The following is a 17,948-nucleotide window of genomic DNA, read 5'->3' on the forward strand; positions in this document are numbered from 1 at the left end:
CGTTACACCTACAAAGTATTTCTAGTTTTATACTTGTTCTAGGTAAAGCGAATGTCAAGCGTGCGTAGAGTTGTATCGGTGGTCGATAAAACTTGAGGGAATATTTGTTCTACATTTAGCTCCTCGTTGGGTTCGACACTCTTACTTATCGAAAGAGGCTACAATTGATCCCCTATACTTGTGGGTTCTCACTGCACCTTGTTTACTTTTGTTACTTGTTACCCGTTACGAATTACCTTATCACAAAACTATTTGTTACCGATAATTTCAGTGCTCGCAGAGAATACCTTACTAAAAATCTCTTGCCATTTCCTTCTGCTCCTCGTTGGGTTCGGCACTCTTACTTATTGAAAGGGCTACGATAGATCCCCCATACTTGTGGGTCATCAATGCGGTTTGTGGCGGCGGGCGGGTGATCAATGCAATTGCGCGCGAGGTTGGGGACGCCGCCCGATGAAGGCGGCGGAGTCCGAGATGAAGCCGGCGACGATGGACAGCGTGGGACGGCGTGTGGGGGAGCGCGTCAGCACCGACACCCGGACCACCAAAGCAGCACCGGCGCTCGGGCAGCGAGGCCCGAGCGACCAACGGAGCAGCGGCGCCCGAGCTCGAGGCCGCCAACGGACCTGACGCGACCGGCCCAACCACTACTAGGAAAAGGGCTATTGATGATATGGCCACTAATGGCACACCAGACATGTGGTGCGCCACTACTATATACTAATGGCGCACCATGTGTTGGTGCGCCATTAGTGTCCAAATACTAATGGTGCACCACATCCACAGTGCGCCATTAGTAACAATTTTTTTTCATTTTTTTTCAAAACTAGTAATGGCGCACCAGTGGATAGTGCGCCATTACTAGTTTACCATTACTAATTAAACTAGTAATGACGCACCACATCCACGGTGCGCCACTAGTAATTTTTTTTCATTTTTTTATTTTTTTTTCAAAACTAGTAATGGCGCACCAGTGGATAGTGTGCCACTACTAGTTAAACTAGTAATGGCGCACCACATCCATGGTGCGCCACTAGTAAATTTTTTTCAATTTTTTTTATTTTTTTTCAAAACTAGTAATGGCGCACCCCACGGTGCGCCATTACTAACTTGGCCCAAAAATTCCACCGAATGCACCACCCCACCCCCTCCCCCCCCCGACCGTCTCTTCAGTTTTTTAAAAATAAAATAAAATGATGGAAATGCCAAAAAAATAAAATAAAATAAGTTTACTATGTGATATGTGGTCTACTTGTTGGGAAATTTACAAATATGAATTTCGACTTTATTTGCAAAATCTCTCTGGAATTTGTAAAATGGGAACCCCGTTAAACATTTTCAAAATCCCCAAAAACCTAACAGAAAAAAGTTACGGGGCTTTTAAGATCTAGAGGGAAAAAATGGAAAAAAATTCAAACTTACTAGTGGCGCACCGTTTGCTTGCTAGGTGCGCCACTAGTAACAGAAAAAAAATTGGTTTAAAAAAATCGATTTTTTTCAAAATATGATACGTAATATGACCGGAAAGTTAGAAATATTTTTTAAAAATTTCATCATACTCATGAACATGAACATAGTCCCAGACATCAACAAGGCTTAATAGGATTGATATGATAAATATATCAACAAGTGCATGTGAAGTGAGCTGGTGCTGGAGTTGGATAGAACTGCAAAGTTAAGCGTGTTCGGGCTAGAGTAGTGTGAGGATGGGTGACCTTCCGGGAAGTTTGACCATAGAGTGCGATTTGACTTGATATTAAGCATATTGACCCGAGATTAAGCCATAGTGACGAGATACTAATAGCGCACCGTGAGCTATACTAATGACTCACATGTGGTAAATTCTAATGGCGTGGTGCTAGTGGCAACCCACATAGATCAACGGCGCACACACGACGACCGTGAAGGGCCGCCTGTCGCGCGAGGCCACTGGGTCGGTGAAGGAGCCGGCCGGTCGTGATGGTGTCGGAGTAGAGGCGCACAGGGTTGACAGCAGCGGCGAGCGATGCAAACCGAACGGCGAGAGAGTGAAAATCAAAAAAAACATCGATCAAAACGACCGGCGAGAGAGTAAAAACTCGGATCATAATTGACAGCATGGGGTAAAATTGAAATTGGAGGTAGTCCCTTTTTCCCTCCCGTTTCCGGTTTCCACTTCGTCTCCACCTATGAATCCGAACACGTACATGCTTCCGTCGCAGTCTCGCCCAAGCCAGAGCCACACAGCGCGTTGACCTCGTGGAGTCCGGGGACCACTCGAGTACGTCTCGCTGACGGCTCAATATATACGGCCGCCACCATGCGATCCTCATCTCGTTTCCTTTCCTTTCCGGTCGTGCTTCCATCGACCTCCTCCTCCTCCTCCTCCTCCGTTCTCGATGGGCGTCTTCCCCGGCGGCGACCACCCCGACTTCAAGGTGGACACCACCGGCGGCGCCCCGAAGCTCACCTTTTGCAACAGGGCGCGCTACTGGAGCTCCACTGACTACCAGGAGACGCGCGTGCTTGGCGTGGGCGCCTACGGCGGCGTCGTGGAGGTGTGCCACCTCACCAACAGCTGGACCGTCGCCGTCAAGAAACCGCTCCCCTGCGCGCACGAGGGCGCCGGCATCGCGTGCGGCTGCGCCGACGCCCATACGCTGTGCGAGGCGGCGTTCCTTGCCGCGTGCCACTGCCACCGCGCCATCGTCGAGCTCCGGGCGCTCTCGCTCGACCCCTTCGCCCGGAAGCTCTCCGTCGTGATGGAGTGCGTCGGGCCCAACCTGCACGACGTCCTCCACGAGCACCGGCGCGGCCGGCCGTTCCCCGAGGCTGACGTGCGCTGCATCATGGAGCAGCTCCTCGGCGCCGCCAAGCACATGCACGGGCTCCGCATCATCCACCGCGACATCTGTTGGAAATATGCCCTAGAGGCAATAATAAATTGATTATTATTATATTTCCTTGTTCATGATAATCGTTTATTATCCATGCTAGAATTGTATTGATAGGAAACTCAGATACATGTGTGGATACATAGACAACACCATGTCCCTAGTAAGCCTCTAGTTGACTAGCTCGTTGATCAATAGATGGTTACGGTTTCCTAACCATGGACATTGGATGTCGTTGATAACGGGATCACATCATTAGGAGAATGATGTGATGGACAAGACCCAATCCTAAGCCTAGCACAAGATCATGTAGTTCGTATGCTAAAGCTTTTCTAATGTCAAGTATCATTTCCTTAGACCATGAGATTGTGCAACTCCCGGATACCGTAGGAATGCTTTGGGTGTGCCAAACGTCACAACGTAACTGGGTGGCTATAAAGGTGCACTACGGGTATCTCCGAAAGTGTCTGTTGGGTTGGCACGAATCGAGACTGGGATTTGTCACTCCGTGTGACGGAGAGGTATCTCTGGGCCCACTCGGTAGGACATCATCATAATGTGCACAATGTGATCAAGGAGTTGATCACGTGATGTGTTACGGAACGAGTAAAGAGACTTGCCGGTAATGAGATTGAACAAGGATCGGGATACCGATGATCGAATCTCGGGCAAGTACAATACCGCTAGACAAAGGGAATTGTATACGGGATTGATCGAATCCTCGACATCGTGGTTCATCCGATGAGATCATCATGGAACATGTGGGAACCAACATGGGTATCCAGATCCCGCTGTTGGTTATTGACCGGAGAACGTCTCGGTCATGTCTGCATGGTTCCCGAACCCGTAGGGTCTACACACTTAAGGTTCGATGACGCTAGGGTTATAAAGGAAGTTTGTATGTGGTTACCGAATGTTGTTCGGAGTCCCAGATGAGATCCCGGACGTCACGAGGAGTACCGGAATGGTCCGGAGGTAAAGATTTATATATGGGAAGTCATGTTTTGGTCACCGGAAAAGTTTCGGGGTTTATCGGTAACGTACCGGGACCACCGGGAGGGTCCCGGGGGTCCACCAAGTGGGGCTACCAGCCCCGGAGGGCTGCATGGGCCAAGTGTGGAAGGGGACCAGCCCCAGGTGGGCTGGTGCGCCCCCCCCCCCCCCCACAAGGGCCCAAGGCACAAGGGAGAGGAGAAGAGGGCAAACCCTAAGGCAGATGGGCCCTAAGGCCCACTCTGGTGCGCCTCCCCCTCTCCCCTCCCCTTGGCCGCCCCTAGATGGGATCTAGGGGGCTGCCGACACCCCTAGGGAGGGAACCCTAGGTGGGGGCGCAGCCCCTCCCCTTCCCCTATATATAGTTGAGGTATGGGCTGCCCATAACACATGAGTTCTTGACCTCTCCTTGGCGCAGCCCTACCTCTCTCCCTCCTCATATCTCGCGGTGCTTGGCGAAGCCATGCTGGATCACCACACTCCTCCACAACCACCACGCCGTTGTGCTGCTGCTGGATGGAGTCTTCCTCAACCTCTCCCTCTCTCCTTGCTGGATAAAGGCATGGGAGACGTCACCGGGCTGTACGTGTGTTGAACGCGGAGGTGCTGTCCGTTCAGCACTAGGATCTCCGGTGATTTGGATCACGACGAGTACGACTCCTTCAACACCGTTCTCTTGAACGCTTCCGCTTAGAGATCTACAAGGGTATGTAGATGCACTCTCCTTCCCCTCGTTGCTGGTTTCTCCATAGATAGATCTTGGTGACACGTAGGAAATTTTTTGAATTTCTGCTATGTTCCCCAACAGTGGCATCATGAGCTAGGTCTATTGCGTAGATTCTATGCACGAGTAGAACACAAAGTAGTTGTGGGCGTTGATTTTGTTCAATATGCTTACCGTTACTAGTCCAATATTGATTCGGCGGCATTGTGGGATGAAGCGGCCCGGACCAACCTTACACGTACACTTACGTGAGACCAGTTCCACCGACTAACATGCACTAGTTGCATAAGGTGGCTGGCGGGTGTCTGTCTCTCCCACTTTAGTCGGATCAGATTTGATGAAAAGGGTCCTTATGAAGGGTAAATAGAAATTGGCATATCACATTGTGGTTTTGCGTAGGTAAGAAACGTTCTTGCTAGAAACCCATAGCAGCCACGTAAAACATGCAAACAACAATTAGAGGATGTCTAACTTGTTTTTGCAGGGTATGCTATGTGATGTGATATGGCCAAAAGGATGTGATGAATGATATATGTGATGTATGAGATTGATCATGTTCTTGTAATAGGAATCACGACTTGCATGTCGATGAGTATGACAACCGGCAGGATCCATAGGAGTTGGCTTTATTTATTGTATGACCTGCGTGTCATTGAACAATGCCATGTAATTACTTTACTTTATTGCTAACCGGTAGCCATAGTAGTAGAAGTAATAGTTGGCGAGCAACTTCATGGAGACACGATGATGGAGATCATGATGATGGAGATCATGGTGTCATGCCGGTGACGATGATGATCATGGAGCCCCGAAGATGGAGATCAAAAGGAGCAATATGATATTGGCCATATCATGTCACTATTTGATTGCATGTGATGTTTATCATGTTTATACATCTTATTTGCTTAGAACGACGGTAGTAAATAAGATGATCCCTCATTAAAATTTCAAGAAAGTGTTCCCCCTAACTGTGCACCGTTGTGAAAGTTCGTCGTTTCGAAGCACCATGTGATGATCGGGTGTGATAGATTCTTACGTTCGAATACAATGGGTGTTGACGAGCCTAGCATGTACAGACATGGCCTCGGAACACATGCAAAACACTTAGGTTGACTTGACGAGCCTAGCATGTACAGACATGGCCTCGGAACACAAGAGACCGAAAGGTCGAGCATGAGTCGTATGGTAGATACGATCAACATGAAGATGTTCACCGATGTTGACTAGTCCGTCTCACGTGATGATTGGACACAGCCTAGTTGACTCGGATCATGTAATCACTTAGATGACTAGAGGGATGTCTATCTGAGTGGGAGTTCATAAGATGAACTTAATTATCCTGAACATAGTCAAAAGGTCTTCGCAAATTATGTCGTAGCTCGCGCTTCAGTTCTACTGTTTAGTTATCTTCCTAGAGAAAATTTAGTTGAAAGTTGATAGTAGCAATTATGCGGACTAGGTCTGTAAACTAAGGATTGTCCTCATTGCTTCATAGAAGGCTTATGTCCTTAATGCACCGCTCAGTGTGCTGAACCTCGAACGTTGTCTGTGGATGTTGCGAACATCTGACATACACATTTTGATAACCATGTGATAGTTCAGTTAAACGGTTTAGAGTTGAGGCACCGAAGACGTTTTGAAACGTCGCGAAACATATGAGATGTTTCGAGGGCTGAAATTGGGATTTCAGGCTCGTGCCCACGTCAAGAGGTATAAGACCTCCGACGATTTTCTTAGCCTACAAACTAAGGGAGAAAAGCTCAATTGTTGAGCTTGTGCTCAGATTGTCTGAGTACAACAATCATTTGAATCGAGTGGGAGTTGATCTTCCAGATGAGATAGTGATGTTTCTCTGAAGTCATTACCACCAAGCTGCTAGAGCTTCGTGATGAACTATAACATATTGAGGACATATATGATGATCTTTGAGATAGTCGCGATGTTTGACACCACAAAAGTAGAAATCAAGAAGGAGCATCAATTGTTGATGGTTGGTGAAACCACTAGTTTCAAGAAGGGCAAGGGCAAGAAGGGATACTTCATGAAACGGCAATTCAGTTGCTGCTCTGGTGAAGAAACCCAAGGTTGAACCCAAACCCGAGACTAAGTGCTTCTGTAATAAGGGGAACAGCCACTGGAGCAGAATTACCCTAGATACTTGGTAGATTAGAAGGCTGGCAAGGTCGATAGAAGTATATTGGATATACATTGTGTTGATGTGTACTTTACTAGTACTCCTAGTAGCACCAGGGTATTAGATACCGGTTCGGTTGCTAAGTGTTAGTAACTCGAAATAAAAGCTACGGAATAAACGGAGACTAGCTAAAGGTGAGCTGACGATATGTGTTGGAAGTCTTTCCAATGTTGATATGATCAAGCATCGCACGCTCCCTCTACCATCGAGATTGGTGTTAAACCTAAACAATTGTTATTTGGTGTTTGCGTTGAGCATAGACATGATTGGATTATGACTATCCCAATACGGTTATTCATTTAAAGAGAATAATAGTTACTCTGTTTATTTGAATAATACCTTCAATGGTCTTGCACCTAAAATGAATGGTTTATTGAATCTCGATCATAGCGATACACATGTTCATGCCAAAAGATATAAGATAGTAATGATAGTACCACCTACTTGTGGCACTGCCACGTAAGTCATATCGGTATAAAACGCATGAAGAAGCTCCATGTTGATGGATCTTTGGGCTCACTCGTTTTGAAAAGTTTGAGACATGCGAACCATGTCTATTGGTGTATATGCATGAAGAAACTCCATGCAAATGGACCGTTTGGACTTACTTGATTTTGAATCACTTGAGACATGCAAATCATACCACATGGGCAAGATGTCTGAAAGCCTCGTTTTCAGTAAAATGGAACTAGAAAGCAGCTTGTTGGAAGTAATACATTTTGATGTGTGCAGTCCAATGAGTGCTGAGGCGTGTAGTGGATATCGTTATGTTCTTACTTCACAGATGATTTGATTAGATGTTGAGTATATTTACTTGATGAATCACGAGTCTGAATTATTGAAAGGTTCAAGTAATTTCAGGGTGAAGTTGAAAGATCGTCGTGACAAGAGGATAAAATATCTATGATATGATCATAGAGATGAATATCTAAATTACGAGTTTGGCACAGAATTAAGACATTGTGGAAATTGTTTCACAACTGATACAGCCTGGAACACCATACTGTGATGGTATGTCCGAACATCATAACGGCACCCTATTGGATATGATGCATACCATGATGTCTCTTATCAAATTACCACAATAGTTTATGGGTTAGGCATTAGAGACAACCACATTCACTTTAAAAGGGGCACCACGTAATTCCGATGAGATGACACCGTATGAACTATGGTTTAGAGAAACCTAAGCTGTCATTTCTTCAAAGTTTGGGGCTGTGACGCTTATGTGAAAAAGTTTCAGGCTGATAAGCTCGAACCCAAAGCGGATAAATGCATCTTCATAGGACACCCAAAACAGTTGGGTATACCTCCTGTCTCAGATCTGAAAGCAATAAGGGATTGTTTCTAGAATCGGGTCCTTTCTCGAGGAAAAGTTTCTCTCGAAAGAATTGAGTGGGAGGATGCTGGAGACTTGATGAGGTTATTAAACTGTCTCTTCAACTAGTGTGTGGCAGGGCACAGGAAGTTGTTCTTGTGGCACCTACACCAATTGAAGTGGAAGCTTATGATAGTGATCATGAAACTTCAAATCAAGTCACTCCCAAACCTCGTAGGACGACAAGGATGCGTACTACTTCAGAGTGGTATGTAATCCTGTCTTGGAAGTCATGTTGCGAGACAACAATGAACCTACGAGCTGTGGAGAAGCGATGGTGGGCCTGGATTCCAAAATGGCTCGAGGCCATATAATCCGAGAGAGGATCCATATATAAAAACAAAGTGTAGACTTTGGAAGAACTACTTGATGGTCGTAAGGCTGTTAGGTACATATGGATTTTAAAAGGAAGATGGACAATGATGGTAAATGTCACCATTAAGAAAGCTTGACTTGTCATTAAGAAGTTTCCCGACAAGTTCAAGGAGTTGACTACGGTGAGACTTTCTCACTCGTAGCGATGCTAAGAGTCTGTTGGAATTATGTTAGCGATTACTGCATTATTTATGAAATCTTGCAGATAGGATGTCAAAACATTGTTTCCTCGACGATTTTCTTGAAGAAAGGTTGTATGTGATACAACCGGAAGGTTTTGTCAATCCTGAAAGATGCTAATAAGTATGCAAAGCTCCAGCAATCCTTCTGAGGACTGGAGTAAGCATCTCGGAGTTGGAATGTATGCTTTGATGAGATGATCAAAGATTTTTGGGTTTATACGAAGTTTATGAGAAACTTGTATTTCCAAAAGGGTGAGTGGGAGCACTATAGAATTTCTAGAAAGCATGCAGAGTTATTTGAAAAGTGTTTTTCAATGGAAAACCTGGATTAGGCTACTTGAGTATTGAGCATAAAGATCTATAAGGATAGATCAAAACGCTTAATAGTACTTTCAAATGAATACAAACTGTGACAAGATTTTGAAGGAGTTCAAAATGGATCGGCAAAGAAGGAGTTCTTGGCTGTGTTATAAGGTGTGAACATTGAGTAAGACTCGAAACCTGACCGCGGCAGAATAGAGAGAAAGGACGAAGGTCGTCCCCTATGCTTTAGACGTAGGCTCTACAGTATGCCATGCTGAGTACCGCACCTGAAGTGTGCCTTGACATGAGTCAGTCAAGGGGTACAAGAGTGATCCAAGAATGGATCACAGGACAGCAGTCAAAGTTATCCTTAGTAACTAGTGGACTAAGGAATTTTCTCGATTATGGAAGTGGTAAAAGAGTTCGTCGTAAAGGGTTACGCCGATGCAAACTTTGACACTAATCCAGATTATTCTGAGTAGTAAAATGGATTTATATAGTAGAACAGTTATTTGGAATAGCTCCAAATAGAACGTGGTAGCTGCATCTAGGAGATGACAAAGAGATTTGTAAAGCACACACGGATCTGAAAGATTCAGACCCGTTGACTATAACATCTCTCACAAGCATAACATGATCAAACCCAGAACTCATCGAGTGTTAATCACATGGTAAATGTGAACTAGATTATTGACTCTAGTAAACTCTTTGGGTGTTAGTCACATGGGGATGTGACCTTGAGTGTTAATCACATATCGATGTGAACTGGATTATTGACACTAGTGCAAGTGGGAGACTGTTGGAAATATGCCCTAGAGGCAATAATAAATTGATTATTATTATATTTCCTTGTTCATGATAATCGTTTATTATCCATGCTAGAATTGTATTGATAGGAAACTCAGATACATGTGTGGATACATAGACAACACCATGTCCCTAGTAAGCCTCTAGTTGACTAGCTCGTTGATCAATAGATGGTTACGGTTTCCTAACAATGGACATTGGATGTCGTTGATAACGGGATCACATCATTAGGAGAATGATGTGATGGACAAGACCCAATCCTAAGCCTAGCACAAGATCATGTAGTTCGTATGCTAAAGCTTTTCTAATGTCAAGTATCGTTTCCTTAGACCATGAGATTGTGCAACTCCCGGATATTGTAGGAATCCTTTGGGTGTGCCAAACGTCACAACGTAACTGGGTGGCTATAAAGGTGCACTACGGGTATCTCCAAAAGTGTCTGTTGGGTTGGCACGAATCGAGACTGGGATTTGTCACTCCGTGTGACGGAGAGGTATCTCTAGGCCCACTCGGTAGGACATCATCATAATGTGCACAATGTGATCAAGGAGTTGATCACAGGATGATGTGTTACTAGTGGCGCACCGTTTGCTTGCTAGGTGCGCCACTAGTAACAGAAAAAAAATTGGTTTAAAAAAATCGATTTTTTTCAAAATATGATACGTAATATGACCGGAAAGTTAGAAATATTTTTTAAAAATTTCATCATACTCATGAACATGAACATAGTCCCAGACATCAACAAGGCTTAATAGGATTGATATGATAAATATATCAACAAGTGCATGTGAAGTGAGCTGGTGCTGGAGTTGGATAGAACTGCAAAGTTAAGCGTGTTCGGGCTAGAGTAGTGTGAGGATGGGTGACCTTCCGGGAAGTTTGACCATAGAGTGCGATTTGACTTGATATTAAGCATATTGACCCGAGATTAAGCCATAGTGACGAGATACTAATAGCGCACCGTGAGCTATACTAATGACTCACATGTGGTAAATTCTAATGGCGTGGTGCTAGTGGCAACCCACATAGATCAACGGCGCACACACGACGACCGTGAAGGGCCGCCTGTCGCGCGAGGCCACTGGGTCGGTGAAGGAGCCGGCCGGTCGTGATGGTGTCGGAGTAGAGGCGCACAGGGTTGACAGCAGCGGCGAGCGATGCAAACCGAACGGCGAGAGAGTGAAAATCAAAAAAAACATCGATCAAAACGACCGGCGAGAGAGTAAAAACTCGGATCATAATTGACAGCATGGGGTAAAATTGAAATTGGAGGTAGTCCCTTTTTCCCTCCCGTTTCCGGTTTCCACTTCGTCTCCACCTATGAATCCGAACACGTACATGCTTCCGTCGCAGTCTCGCCCAAGCCAGAGCCACACAGCGCGTTGACCTCGTGGAGTCCGGGGACCACTCGAGTACGTCTCGCTGACGGCTCAATATATACGGCCGCCACCATGCGATCCTCATCTCGTTTCCTTTCCTTTCCGGTCGTGCTTCCATCGACCTCCTCCTCCTCCTCCTCCTCCGTTCTCGATGGGCGTCTTCCCCGGCGGCGACCACCCCGACTTCAAGGTGGACACCACCGGCGGCGCCCCGAAGCTCACCTTTTGCAACAGGGCGCGCTACTGGAGCTCCACTGACTACCAGGAGACGCGCGCGCTTGGCGTGGGCGCCTACGGCGGCGTCGTGGAGGTGTGCCACCTCACCAACAGCTGGACCGTCGCCGTCAAGAAACCGCTCCCCTGCGCGCACGAGGGCGCCGGCATCGCGTGCGGCTGCGCCGACGCCCATACGCTGTGCGAGGCGGCGTTCCTTGCCGCGTGCCACTGCCACCGCGCCATCGTCGAGCTCCGGGCGCTCTCGCTCGACCCCTTCGCCCGGAAGCTCTCCGTCGTGATGGAGTGCGTCGGGCCCAACCTGCACGACGTCCTCCACGAGCACCGGCGCGGCCGGCCGTTCCCCGAGGCTGACGTGCGCTGCATCATGGAGCAGCTCCTCGGCGCCGCCAAGCACATGCACGGGCTCCGCATCATCCACCGCGACATCTGTTGGAAATATGCCCTAGAGGCAATAATAAATTGATTATTATTATATTTCCTTGTTCATGATAATCGTTTATTATCCATGCTAGAATTGTATTGATAGGAAACTCAGATACATGTGTGGATACATAGACAACACCATGTCCCTAGTAAGCCTCTAGTTGACTAGCTCGTTGATCAATAGATGGTTACGGTTTCCTGACCATGGACATTGGATGTCGTTGATAACGGGATCACATCATTAGGAGAATGATGTGATGGACAAGACCCAATGTCAAGTATCATTTCCTTAGACCTAGCACAAGATCGTGTAGTTCGTTTGCTAAAGCTTTTCTAATGTCAAGTATCATTTCCTTAGACCATGAGATTGTGCAACTCCCGGATACCGTAGGAATGCTTTGGGTGTACCAAACGTCACAACGTAACTGGGTGGCTATAAAGGTACACTACAGGTATCTCCGAAAGTGTCTGTTGGGTTGGCACGAATCGAGACTAGGATTTGTCACTCCGTGTGACGGAGAGGTGTCTCTGGGCCCACTCGGTAGGACATCATCATAATGTGCACAATGTGACCAAGGAGTTGATCACGGGATGATGTGTTACGAAACGAGTAAAGAGACTTGCCGGTAACGAGATTGAACAAGGTATCGGGATACCGACGATCGAATCTCGGGCAAGTACAATATCGCTGGACAAAGGGAATTCTATACGGGATTGATTGAATCCTCGACATCGTGGTTCATCCGATGAGATCATCGTGGAACATGTGGGAACCAACATGGGTATCCAGATCCCCCTGTTGGTTATTGACCGGAGAACGTCTCGGTCATGTCTGCATGTCTCCCGAACCCGTAGGGTCTACACACTTAAGGTTCGATGACGCTAGGGTTATAAAGGAAGTTTGTATGTGGTTACCGAATGTTGTTCGGAGTCCCGGATGAGATCCCGGACGTCACGAGGAGTTCCGGAATGGTCCGGAGGTAAAGATTTATATATGGGAAGTCCTGTTTTGGTCACCGGAAAAGTTTCGGGGTTTATCGGTAACGTACCGGGACCACCGGGAGGGTCCCGGGGGTCCACCAAGTGGGGCCACCAGCCCCGGAGGGCTGCATGGGCCAAGTGTGGGAGGGGACCAGCCCCAGGTGGGCTGGTGCGCCCCCCCCCCCCCCCAAGGCCCAAGGCGCAAGGGAAGAGGGAAGGGGGCAAACCCTAGGGCAGATGGGCCCTAAGGCCCACCCTGGTGCGCCTCCCCCTCTCCCCTCCCCTTGGCCGCCCCTAGATGGGATCTAGGGGGCTGCCGACACCCCTAGGGAGGGAGCCGTAGGTGGGGGCGCAGCCCCTCCCCTTCCCCTATATATAGTTGAGGTATGGGTTGCCCATAACACATGAGTTCTTGACCTCTCCTTGGCGCAGCCCTACCTCTCTCCCTCCTCATATCTCGCGGTGCTTGGCGAAGCCATGCTGGATCACCACCCTCCTCCACAACCACCACGCCGTTGTGCTGCTGCTGGATGGAGTCTTCCTTAGCCTCTCCCTCTCTACTTGCTGGATCAAGGCATGGGAGACGTCACCGGGCTGTTCGTGTGTTGAACGCGGAGGTGCCGTCCGTTCGGCACTAGGATCTCCGGTGATTTGGATCACGACGAGTACGACTCCTTCAACCCCGTTCTCTTGAACGCTTCCGCTTAGCGATCTACAAGGGTATGTAGATGCACTCTCCTTCCCCTCGTTGCTGGTTTCTCCATAGATAGATCTTGGTGACACGTAGGAAAATTTTTGAATTTCTGCTACGTTCCCCAACAACATCAAGCCGGGGAACATCCTCGTCGGCGCGGACGGCATCAGAAACGTCAAGATCTGCGACCTAGGGCTCGCGGTGTCCATGTCCATGTCCAAGCCCGCGTCGTACGGCCAGCACGGCACACGCCGATGCATGGCCCCGGAGATGCTCCTCGGTAAGAACGACTATGACGCCACGGTTGACATGTGGTCCCTTGGCTATGTCATGGCCGAGCTCCTCTCCGGGAAGCCGCTCTCGATGGGGAGGACGACGCCCAGCAGCTCCTCACCATCTTCCGCATTCTTGGCATGCCATTGTTCACGATCTGGCCAGACTACGAGTCATTGCCGCTCGCCGGGAAGCTGGTGACGCCGCCGCATGTCATTTCCCGCAACAAGCTCCGTGAGCACTTTCCTGAAGACCGCCTCTCCAAAGAAGGCTTCGAAGTCCTCAAGGGACTCCTCTCGTGCAACATCAGCAAGAGGTTGTCGGCCACCACCGCGCTTAGGCGACCATGGTTCGCCAACGTCGTCGATGCTCCAGTTGATCTCTAACTGCTGTAAAAACTATTTTTGGGATTCAATTAACACAATTTTTGCGTCAAGATTGGATATATATGTCCTTTGTGTTGGGATTATGTGTCCTGCAACGATATTCAAATACTTATTATCTTTAATATTCGGAATACCTCATATGGAATTATACATGTGTTTTGTGCATAGAATTACTCTTGCTGGAATGTACTTAAGTGTTGCATGCTTAAGGAAGCCGGTCAATTATCGATGGAATACAATATGTTTTATATATTGGAAAGACTACCCGGGTACGTTGATAATTGGAAGAAGATAGATCGTGTAATTAGATTACGGCCCTAATGTTGATTTACATAAATAGAGGAATTTATACTCTATTATGACGCGTTGCTCACAGGCGCGTGCTTCAGGGACTCGCGGATAGGATCCGCTAACAGACAAATTATATCGTGGTTGGTAGTTTGATCTGGACTCTATCCGGAAACTAGTTTAAAGACTAGGAATCTTATAATTGTATAAGAGGCGGACTCTTTGGAAACGCACTATAAGAAGGTCCCTATCCTCTAGCCTCGTATATGCGATTGTGAGTGGCACCATGGAAAAGCATGGAGGAATAGGGGGTAGACCATAACATATTTCTAATACTTTGATTTCATACCAAAGATTTGGATTGCATTGATCACAAGTGTGCATGAGATTGTATGTTGGTCGTCGGTCGCATATACCTTTTGTTGAAAATTGATGCATCCGTAGTTGACCACGAGTGAGAGGAGGCGCCTTATCGGGGTGCCGCGTGCTGTGGAGGACCCCATGCACGACGTGTTGCATGTCCCTGCAGGCCCGAGGAGGGCTGCACGGAAGAAGCGTGCATGTTGGTAGATTACCTTTGGGATACGCATGCCTAGTGGAGGGGTAAGGTAACCTACCGCAAGGCCATAACAATTTTTTCCCTTTTTTCCTTTTTTGTGAAGTTGCTAGAAAATGAACATCCCAAATTTAGGGGGTTCAAATTTCATATTTTATGAAAGTTCTTAAAAGTTGAGTATTCTAAAAGTTTGAATTTTTGAACATTCGAAAGGATTGAAATTCCATTTTTGTGGAAAATTTCAAACTAAAAGATCCTACAAGTTCCTACAGAAGATTTCTAAAAGCTTAAAATTCTGAAAGTCGGATTTTTTTTTGAGTTGTAGGCACACATTTCTGGAAGTTGCTAACAAGGAAATATGCCAAAACGGAAGTTTGGCGAGGCATGGGACTTTCCCAAAACGGTAAAAAAGAGCATGGTCTAAATCTTCCGCCCCTCCTTTGCTTTGCGCCTCCTATGCTCTTATGAATAGGAGCCCCGTTTTTTGACTTATTACGTGTGTCACAATTAGGATTGTATGTTATACATGTTACATGTATAACCTTGACGTGGGGTTGTCATTAATGATAATACACATTCTGGTTGTAGGAAGGCCTTACTTCACATTAGCAACCAAACTTTGTGAGCATGTGTTTTTTTAGAAACAAAGCGATTGCCCGACTTTAAATTAGTACAACCAACAGAACAACACAACACCACAACATAAATAAAAGACAATGACAAGATACAAGGGTGCTCAAGTGGAGTGACAAAGAACCCAGATAACCCAAGGAGATAACAAGAAAGGGATGAGCACCGCTCAGAGTCATCGGAGCCGTCGTGCGGGGTCGGAGGACTGAAACAACAAATGAGGTAAACTCGAGAAGAAGACTATACGTCAACAAAGGTCATGCCATCACCATCATTTGGTTTTTCAAAATTTGAGAGCCTTCCAGTTCCATTGTCAAAGTAACCCCCCTGCTCCCTCACCCCAGCTCGAAGGATTTCACATCGTCCGACGATGGGATGCTTTCACTAGAGCATGGATGGAAATTAACGCCATGACACAATGGGAGGGCCGGTACGTCCATTTCGCATCATATTTTCCTACTGTTATTTTTATTGTTTGAAAGTGATATTTCACTTTTAGATGCAATTCTAATGCATTTTCTCTCTTAAAGTGCAAGTTACATCACAAGAGGGACATTTTCGGCAGTTGGAAATCTGTACCTAAAAGGAGCTACAACAGAGATAGCTATTCTACGCTACTCCAAATGGCCTGAAAACTTACGGAGATTTAACTGGAAGAAAAATCTACTGGAGGGGGGCCTGGGCATGCCAAGTGAGCTTGTGGGGTCCACATCAGGCCTCCAAGTCCCATCTTCTGCTATATGAAGCCATTTGCCCTAGAAAAAAAAATAAGAAGAAGACTTTTGGGACGAAGGGCCGCCATCTCGAGGCAAAATTTGGGCAGGAGCACTTTTGCTCTCTGACGGAGCGATTATGAAGGGATACTTCCCTCTGAGAGGGGAAAAGCAAAGCCATCTTCATCCCCAGTGTTTCTCTCATCATGGGAGGGCTCATCTCCGTCAACATCTTCACTAGCACCATCTCATCTCAAGACCCTCGTTCATCTCTTGTATTCTATCTTTGTTCCAAACCTTATATTAGTACCTATGGGTTGCTACTGTGTTGATTACATCTTGTAGTTGATGCTAGTTGGTTTATTTGGTGAAATATCATATGTTCAGATTGTTAATCATATATTATTCTCCTCTGATCATGAACATGATTTGTGAGTAGTCTTGTTGTTCTTGAGGACATGTGAGAAGTCTTGCTATAAGTATTCATGTGAAGTTGGTTTTCGTTTAATGTTTTGATGATGTGTTATGTTGTTCTTCCTCTAGTGGTGTCGTATGAGCATCGACTACATGACGCATAACCATGTTTGGTCCTAGGGTACGCCATTGTGGGTTTTGTAAGTAGATGATGGGTTGCGAGTGAAAGGACATGTGGTGCCCCCATGTGTGGTTTTGGTAATTGATGACAATCTCTATGGACTAACGGTTGCCTTGAGTTATATTTGAAGCATTTGTCCATAGGATTGTCTTGAAGTCCATGTGTTGGTTTCAAGGAGTTTATGAGATGGCCAAAGTGCTTTTCAAGGAATTATCCAAAGATTGGTCATGTGTGAGTTGAGATGGCCAAAGTGCTTTTCAAGGAATTATCCAAAGATTGGTCATGTGTGAGTTGAGATGGCCAAAGTGCTTTTCAAGGAATTATCCAAAGATTGGTCATGTGTGAGTTGAGCTTATTGCAAGCATGTCTTGAAGAAGAAGATTGTGTGATCATTCATGTTTACCTTCAAGACATCATCCAAATGAAGAGAGTTGGAAAGATTCAATGTTGATCAAGACTAAGTCAAGAGTGAATCAAGTTGATCAACTCACAAAGCGTAGAAGAAGTACCGAGAGGGATCAAGTGATCCCATGGTATGGTAAGCATTGTCCATTACGCTTTGTGTACTAACCCATGGTCTACGTGAGAGTTCTTTGTGGGGTTAGGTATGTTTCCATGGTCTTGCGTCAAGAGGAAGATCTCATACAACCCATGGAGGATGACATCAAGTGGTGATCGTCATCAAGTTTGCAGTGTGCAAGTTCAAGTGGAGCAACTCGAAGAGTGGCTCACCCATAATGGAGTATGGGGGAGCAATCAAGCTTGAAGCTTGCCATCCATTGTGGTGTCAATGGAATTGTGAAGATGTGCCAAAGAGTGGCTCACCCATAGTGGAGTATGGGGGAGCAATCAACTAGTCTTCATCGAGCCAACACAATCAAGAAAGGTGGTCCAACTTGAGGAAGTCAAGATCGTCATCATCTAGCTCAAGTGGACTATGTGCAAGGCAAAGGTTTGCCCTTGA

The 17,948-nt window shown here is 46.5% G+C and overlaps 1 pseudogene; it reads left to right on the forward strand.

Moving 5' to 3' along the window:
* Positions 1-2,168: 2,168 nt before the first annotated feature.
* On the forward strand, positions 2,169-14,202 carry LOC125507124 (annotated as a pseudogene).
* Positions 14,203-17,948: the final 3,746 nt, after the last annotated feature.

The sequence above is a fragment of the Triticum urartu genome, chromosome 5, assembly GCF_003073215.2.
Source record: "Triticum urartu cultivar G1812 chromosome 5, Tu2.1, whole genome shotgun sequence".
Lineage (NCBI taxonomy): Eukaryota > Viridiplantae > Streptophyta > Magnoliopsida > Poales > Poaceae > Triticum > Triticum urartu.